The sequence below is a fragment of the Spea bombifrons genome, chromosome 3 (genome assembly GCF_027358695.1).
Source record: "Spea bombifrons isolate aSpeBom1 chromosome 3, aSpeBom1.2.pri, whole genome shotgun sequence".
Lineage (NCBI taxonomy): Eukaryota > Metazoa > Chordata > Amphibia > Anura > Pelobatidae > Spea > Spea bombifrons.
This window is the reverse complement of record NC_071089.1, coordinates 123,639,055-123,644,054: the sequence shown is the minus strand read 5'-3', so window position 1 is coordinate 123,644,054 and position 5,000 is coordinate 123,639,055. Positions and strand designations below refer to the sequence as shown.

Sequence of the window (5,000 nt, the reverse complement as noted above, 5' to 3'; positions counted from 1 at the left end):
TTTGAACCTTCTCACCTTCTCTGTCCTGTCCCAGGGCTTATAATTCTTTTTGTCTGACGACAAGCAGCAGCAGCAGCAGCAGCAGCAGCAGCAGCAGCAGCAGCAGCAGCAGCAGCAGCAGCAGCAGCAGCAGCAGCAACAGAATAAGAGAAGTAAAATAAAAAACTTTCACACCTGCGGCCATATCACCCTGAAAGCGCCCGATCTCGTCTGATCTCGGAAGCTAAGCAGGGTTGGGCCTGGTTAGTACCTGGATGGGAGACCGCCTGGGAATACCAGGTGTTGTAGGCTTTTAATTTTTTCTCACAGTCCGGGGAGAGCTTTTTGCCATGTGTTTCTTGCTCATCATCAAAGCTTTAAACCCTTATTTGAACCTTCTCACCTTCTCTGTCCTGTCCCAGGGCTTATAATTCTTTCTGTCTGACGACAAGCAGCAGCAGCAGCAGCAGCAGCAGCAGCAGCAGCAGCAGCAGCAGCAACAGAATAAGAGAAGTAAAATAAAAAACTTTCACACCTGCGGCCATACCACCCTGAAAGCGCCCGATCTCGGAAGCTAAGCAGGGTTGGGCCTGGTTAGTACCTGGATGGGAGACCGCCTGGGAATACCAGGTGTTGTAGGCTTTTAATTTTTTCTCACAGTCCGGGGAGAGCTTTTTGCCATGTGTTTCTTGCTCATCATCAAAGCTTTAAACCCTTATTTGAACCTTCTCACCTTCTCTGTCCTGTCCCAGGGCTTATAATTCTTTTTGTCTGACGACAAGCAGCAGCAGCAGCAGCAGCAGCAGCAGCAGCAGCAGCAACAGAATAAGAGAAGTAAAATAAAAAACTTTCACACCTGCGGCCATATCACCCTGAAAGCGCCCGATCTCGTCTGATCTCGGAAGCTAAGCAGGGTTGGGCCTGGTTAGTACCTGGGTGGGAGACCGCCTGGGAATACCAGGTGTTGTAGGCTTTTAATTTTTTCTCACAGTCCGGGGAGAGCTTTTTGCCATGTGTTTCTTGCTCATCATCAAAGCTTTAAACCCTTATTTGAACCTTCTCACCTTCTCTGTCCTGTCCCAGGGCTTATAATTCTTTCTGTCTGACGACAAGCAGCAGCAGCAGCAGCAGCAGCAGCAGCAGCAGCAGCAGCAGCAGCAGCAGCAGCAGCAGCAGCAGCAGCAGCAGCAGCAGCAGCAGCAGCAGCAGCAGCAGCAACAGAATAAGAAAAGTAAAATAAAGAGCTTTCACACCTGCGGCCATACCACCCTGAAAGCGCCCGATCTCGGAAGCTAAGCAGGGTTGGGCCTGGTTAGTACCAGGATGGGAGACCGCCTGGGAATACCAGGTGTTGTAGGCTTTTTCTTTTCTCACAGTCCGGGGAGAGCTTTTTGCCATGTGTTTCTTGCTCATCATCAAAGCTTTAAACCCTTATTTGAACCTTCTCACCTTCTCTGTCCTGTCCCAGGGCTTATAATTCTTTCTGTCTGACGACAAGCAGCAGCAGCAGCAGCAGCAGCAGCAGCAGCAGCAGCAGCAGCAGCAACAGCAACAGAATAAGAGAAGTAAAATAAAAAACTTTCACACCTGCGGCCATACCACCCTGAAAGCGCCCGATCTCGTCTGATCTCGGAAGCTAAGCAGGGTTGGGCCTGGTTAGTACCTGGATGGGAGACCGCCTGGGAATACCAGGTGTTGTAGGCTTTTTCTTTTCTCACAGTCCGGGGAGAGCTTTTTGCCATGTGTTTCTTGCTCATCATCAAAGCTTTAAACCCTTATTTGAACCTTCTCACCTTCTCTGTCCTGTCCCAGGGCTTATAATTCTTTCTGTCTGACGACAAGCAGCAGCAGCAGCAGCAGCAGCAGCAGCAGCAGCAGCAGCAGCAGCAGCAGCAGCAGCAGCAGAATAAGAGAAGTAAAATAAAAAACTTTCACACCTGCGGCCATACCACCCTGAAAGCGCCCGATCTCGTCTGATCTCGGAAGCTAAGCAGGGTTGGGTCTGGTTAGTACCTGGATGGGAGACCGCCTGGGAATACCAGGTGTTGTAGGCTTTTAATTTTTTCTCACAGTCCGTGGAGAGCTTTTTGCCATGTGTTTCTTGCTCATCATCAAAGCTTTAAACCCTTATTTGAACCTTCTCACCTTCTCTGTCCTGTCCCAGGGCTTATAATTCTTTTTGTCTGACGACAAGCAGCAGCAGCAGCAGCAGCAGCAGCAGCAGCAGCAGCAGCAGAATAAGAGAAGTAAAATAAAACACTTTCACACCTGCGGCCGTACCACCCTGAAAGCGCCCGATCTCGTCTGATCTCGGAAGCTAAGCAGGGTTGGGCCTGGTTAGTACCTGGATGGGAGACCGCCTGGGAATACCAGGTGTTGTAGGCTTTTAATTTTTTCTCACAGTCCGGGGAGAGCTTTTTGCCATGTGTTTCTTGCTCATCAGCAAAGCTTTAAACCCTTATTTGAACCTTCTCACCTTCTCTGTCCTGTCCCAGGGCTTATAATTCTTTTTGTCTGACGACAAGCAGCAGCAGCAGCAGCAGCAGCAGCAGCAGCAGCAGCAGCAGCAGCAGCAGCAGCAGCAGCAGCAGCAGCAGCAGCAGCAGCAACAGAATAAGAGAAGTAAAATAAAAAACTTTCACACCTGCGGCCATACAACCCTGAAAGCGCCTGATCTCGGAAGCTAAGCAGGGTTGGGCCTGGTTAGTACCTGGATGGGAGACCGCCTGGGAATACCAGGTGTTGTAGGCTTTTAATTTTTTCTCACAGTCCGGGGAGAGCTTTTTGCCATGTGTTTCTTGCTCATCATCAAAGCTTTAAACCCTTATTTGAACCTTCTCACCTTCTCTGTCCTGTCCCAGGGCTTATAATTCTTTCTGTCTGACGACAAGCAGCAGCAGCAGCAGCAGCAGCAGCAGCAACAGCAGCAGCAGCAGCAGCAGCAACAGCAGCAGCAGCAGCAGCAACAGCAGCAGCAGCAGCAGCAACAGCAGCAGCAGCAGCAGCAGCAACAGAATAAGAGAAGTAAAATAAAGAGCTTTCACACCTGCGGCCATACCACCCTGAAAGCGCCTGATCTCGGAAGCTAAGCAGGGTTGGGCCTGGTTAGTACCTGGATGGGAGACCGCCTGGGAATACCAGGTGTTGTAGGCTTTTTCTTTTCTCACAGTCCGGGGAGAGCTTTTTGCCATGTGTTTCTTGCTCATCATCAAAGCTTTAAACCCTTATTTGAACCTTCTCACCTTCTCTGTCCTGTCCCAGGGCTTATAATTATTTCTGTCTGATGACAAGCAGCAGCAGCAGCAACAGAATAAGAGAAGTAAAATAAAACACTTTCACACCTGCGGCCATACCACCCTGAAAGCGCCTGATCTCGGAAGCTAAGCAGGGTTGGGCCTGGTTAGTACCTGGATGGGAGACCGCCTGGGAATACCAGGTGTTGTAGTTTTTTAATTTTTTCTCACAGTCCGGGGAGAGCTTTTTGCCATGTGTTTCTTGCTCATCATCAAAGCTTTAAACCCTTATTTGAACCTTCTCACCTTCTCTGTCCTGTCCCAGGGCTTATAATTCTTTCTGTCTGACGACAAGCAGCAGCAGCAGCAGTAGCAGCAGCAGCAGCAACAGAATAAGAGAAGTAAAATAAAAAGCTTTCACACCTGCGGCCATACCACCCTGAAAGTGCTTGATCTTATCTGATCTCGGAAGCTAAGCAGGGTTGGGCCTGTATAGTACCTGGATGGGAGACCGCCTGGGAATACCAGGTGTTGTAGGCTTTTAATTTTTTCTCACAGTCCGGGGAGAGCTTTTTGCCATGTGTTTCTTGCTCATCATCAAAGCTTTAAACCCTTATTTGAACCTTCTCACCTTCTCTGTCCTGTCCCAGGGCTTATAATTCTTTCTGTCTGACGACAAGCAGCAGCAGCAGCAGCAGCAGCAGCAGCAGCAGCAGCAGCAGCAGCAGCAGCAGCAGCAACAGAATAAGAGAAGTAAAATAAAAAACTTTCACACCTGCGGCCATACCACCCTGAAAGCGCCTGATCTCGGAAGCTAAGCAGGGTTGATCCTGGTTAGTACTTGGATGGGAGACCGCCTGGAAATACCAGGTGTTGTAGGCTTTTTCTTTTCTCACAGTCTGGGGAGAGCTTTTTGCCATGTGTTTCTTGCTCATCATCAAAGCTTTAAACCCTTATTTGAACCTTCTCACCTTCTCTGTCCTGTCCCAGGGCTTATAATTCTTTCTGTCTGACGACAAGCAGCAGCAGCAGCAGCAGCAGCAGCAGCAGAAGAATAAGAGAAGTAAAATAAAAAACTTTCACACCTGCGGCCATACCACCCTGAAAGCGCCCGATCTCGTCTGATCTCGGAAGCTAAGCTGGGTTGGGCCTGGTTAGTACCTGGATGGGAGACCGCCTGGGAATACCAGGTGTTGTAGGCTTTTTCTTTTCTCACAGTCCGGGGAGAGCTTTTTGCCATGTGTTTCTTGCTCATCATCAAAGCTTTAAACCCTTATTTGAACCTTCTCACCTTCTCTGTCCTGTCCCAGGGCTTATAATTCTTTCTGTCTGACGACAAGCAGCAGCAGCAGCAGCAGCAGCAGCAGCAGCAGCAGCAGCAGCAGCAGCAGCAGCAGCAGCAGCAGCAGCAGCAGCAGCAGCAGCAGCAGCAGCAGCAGCAGCAGCAGCAGCAGCAACAGAATAAGAGAAGTAAAATAAAGAACTTTCACACCTGCGGCCATACCACCCTGAAAACGCCTGATCTCGGAAGCTAAGCAGGGTTGGGCTTGGTTAGTACCTTAATGGGAGACCGCCTGGGAATACCAGGTGTTGTAGGCTTTTAATTTTTTCTCACAGTCCGGGGAGAGCTTTTTGCCATGTGTTTCTTGCTCATCATCAAAGCTTTAAACCCTTATTTGAACCTTCTCACCTTCTCTGTCCTGTCCCAGGGCTTATAATTCTTTTTGTCTGACGACAAGCAGCAGCAGCAGCAGCAGCAGCAGCAGCAGCAGCAGCAGCAGCAGCAGC

The 5,000-nt window shown here is 49.6% G+C and overlaps 7 non-coding genes and 7 pseudogenes across 7 annotated transcripts; all 14 read left to right on the top strand.

Moving 5' to 3' along the window:
* Positions 1 to 172: 172 nt before the first annotated feature.
* Positions 173 to 291, top strand: LOC128485089 (5S ribosomal RNA). Its single transcript, XR_008351442.1, has one exon. It is a non-coding gene; the product is annotated as a 5S ribosomal RNA (ribosomal RNA).
* Positions 292 to 512: 221 nt separating this feature from the next.
* On the top strand, positions 513 to 621 carry LOC128486991 (uncharacterized; annotated as a pseudogene).
* Positions 622 to 833: 212 nt separating this feature from the next.
* On the top strand, positions 834 to 952 carry LOC128485552 (5S ribosomal RNA). The gene has a single exon (XR_008351883.1). It is a non-coding gene; the product is annotated as a 5S ribosomal RNA (ribosomal RNA).
* Positions 953 to 1,230: 278 nt separating this feature from the next.
* On the top strand, positions 1,231 to 1,339 carry LOC128486955 (uncharacterized; annotated as a pseudogene).
* A 225-nt stretch (positions 1,340 to 1,564) lies between these two features.
* On the top strand, positions 1,565 to 1,683 carry LOC128488396 (5S ribosomal RNA). The gene has a single exon (XR_008353810.1). It is a non-coding gene; the product is annotated as a 5S ribosomal RNA (ribosomal RNA).
* A 231-nt stretch (positions 1,684 to 1,914) lies between these two features.
* On the top strand, positions 1,915 to 2,033 carry LOC128485214 (5S ribosomal RNA). The gene has a single exon (XR_008351560.1). It is a non-coding gene; the product is annotated as a 5S ribosomal RNA (ribosomal RNA).
* A 212-nt stretch (positions 2,034 to 2,245) lies between these two features.
* On the top strand, positions 2,246 to 2,364 carry LOC128485106 (5S ribosomal RNA). The gene has a single exon (XR_008351458.1). It is a non-coding gene; the product is annotated as a 5S ribosomal RNA (ribosomal RNA).
* A 257-nt stretch (positions 2,365 to 2,621) lies between these two features.
* LOC128487669 (uncharacterized) lies at positions 2,622 to 2,730 on the top strand (annotated as a pseudogene).
* Positions 2,731 to 3,023: 293 nt separating this feature from the next.
* On the top strand, positions 3,024 to 3,132 carry LOC128487317 (uncharacterized; annotated as a pseudogene).
* A 186-nt stretch (positions 3,133 to 3,318) lies between these two features.
* Positions 3,319 to 3,427, top strand: LOC128487324 (uncharacterized; annotated as a pseudogene).
* Positions 3,428 to 3,633: 206 nt separating this feature from the next.
* On the top strand, positions 3,634 to 3,752 carry LOC128486845 (5S ribosomal RNA). The gene has a single exon (XR_008353122.1). It is a non-coding gene; the product is annotated as a 5S ribosomal RNA (ribosomal RNA).
* Positions 3,753 to 3,985: 233 nt separating this feature from the next.
* On the top strand, positions 3,986 to 4,094 carry LOC128487806 (uncharacterized; annotated as a pseudogene).
* Positions 4,095 to 4,295: 201 nt separating this feature from the next.
* LOC128485149 (5S ribosomal RNA) lies at positions 4,296 to 4,414 on the top strand. The gene has a single exon (XR_008351499.1). It is a non-coding gene; the product is annotated as a 5S ribosomal RNA (ribosomal RNA).
* A 288-nt stretch (positions 4,415 to 4,702) lies between these two features.
* On the top strand, positions 4,703 to 4,811 carry LOC128487655 (uncharacterized; annotated as a pseudogene).
* Positions 4,812 to 5,000: the final 189 nt, after the last annotated feature.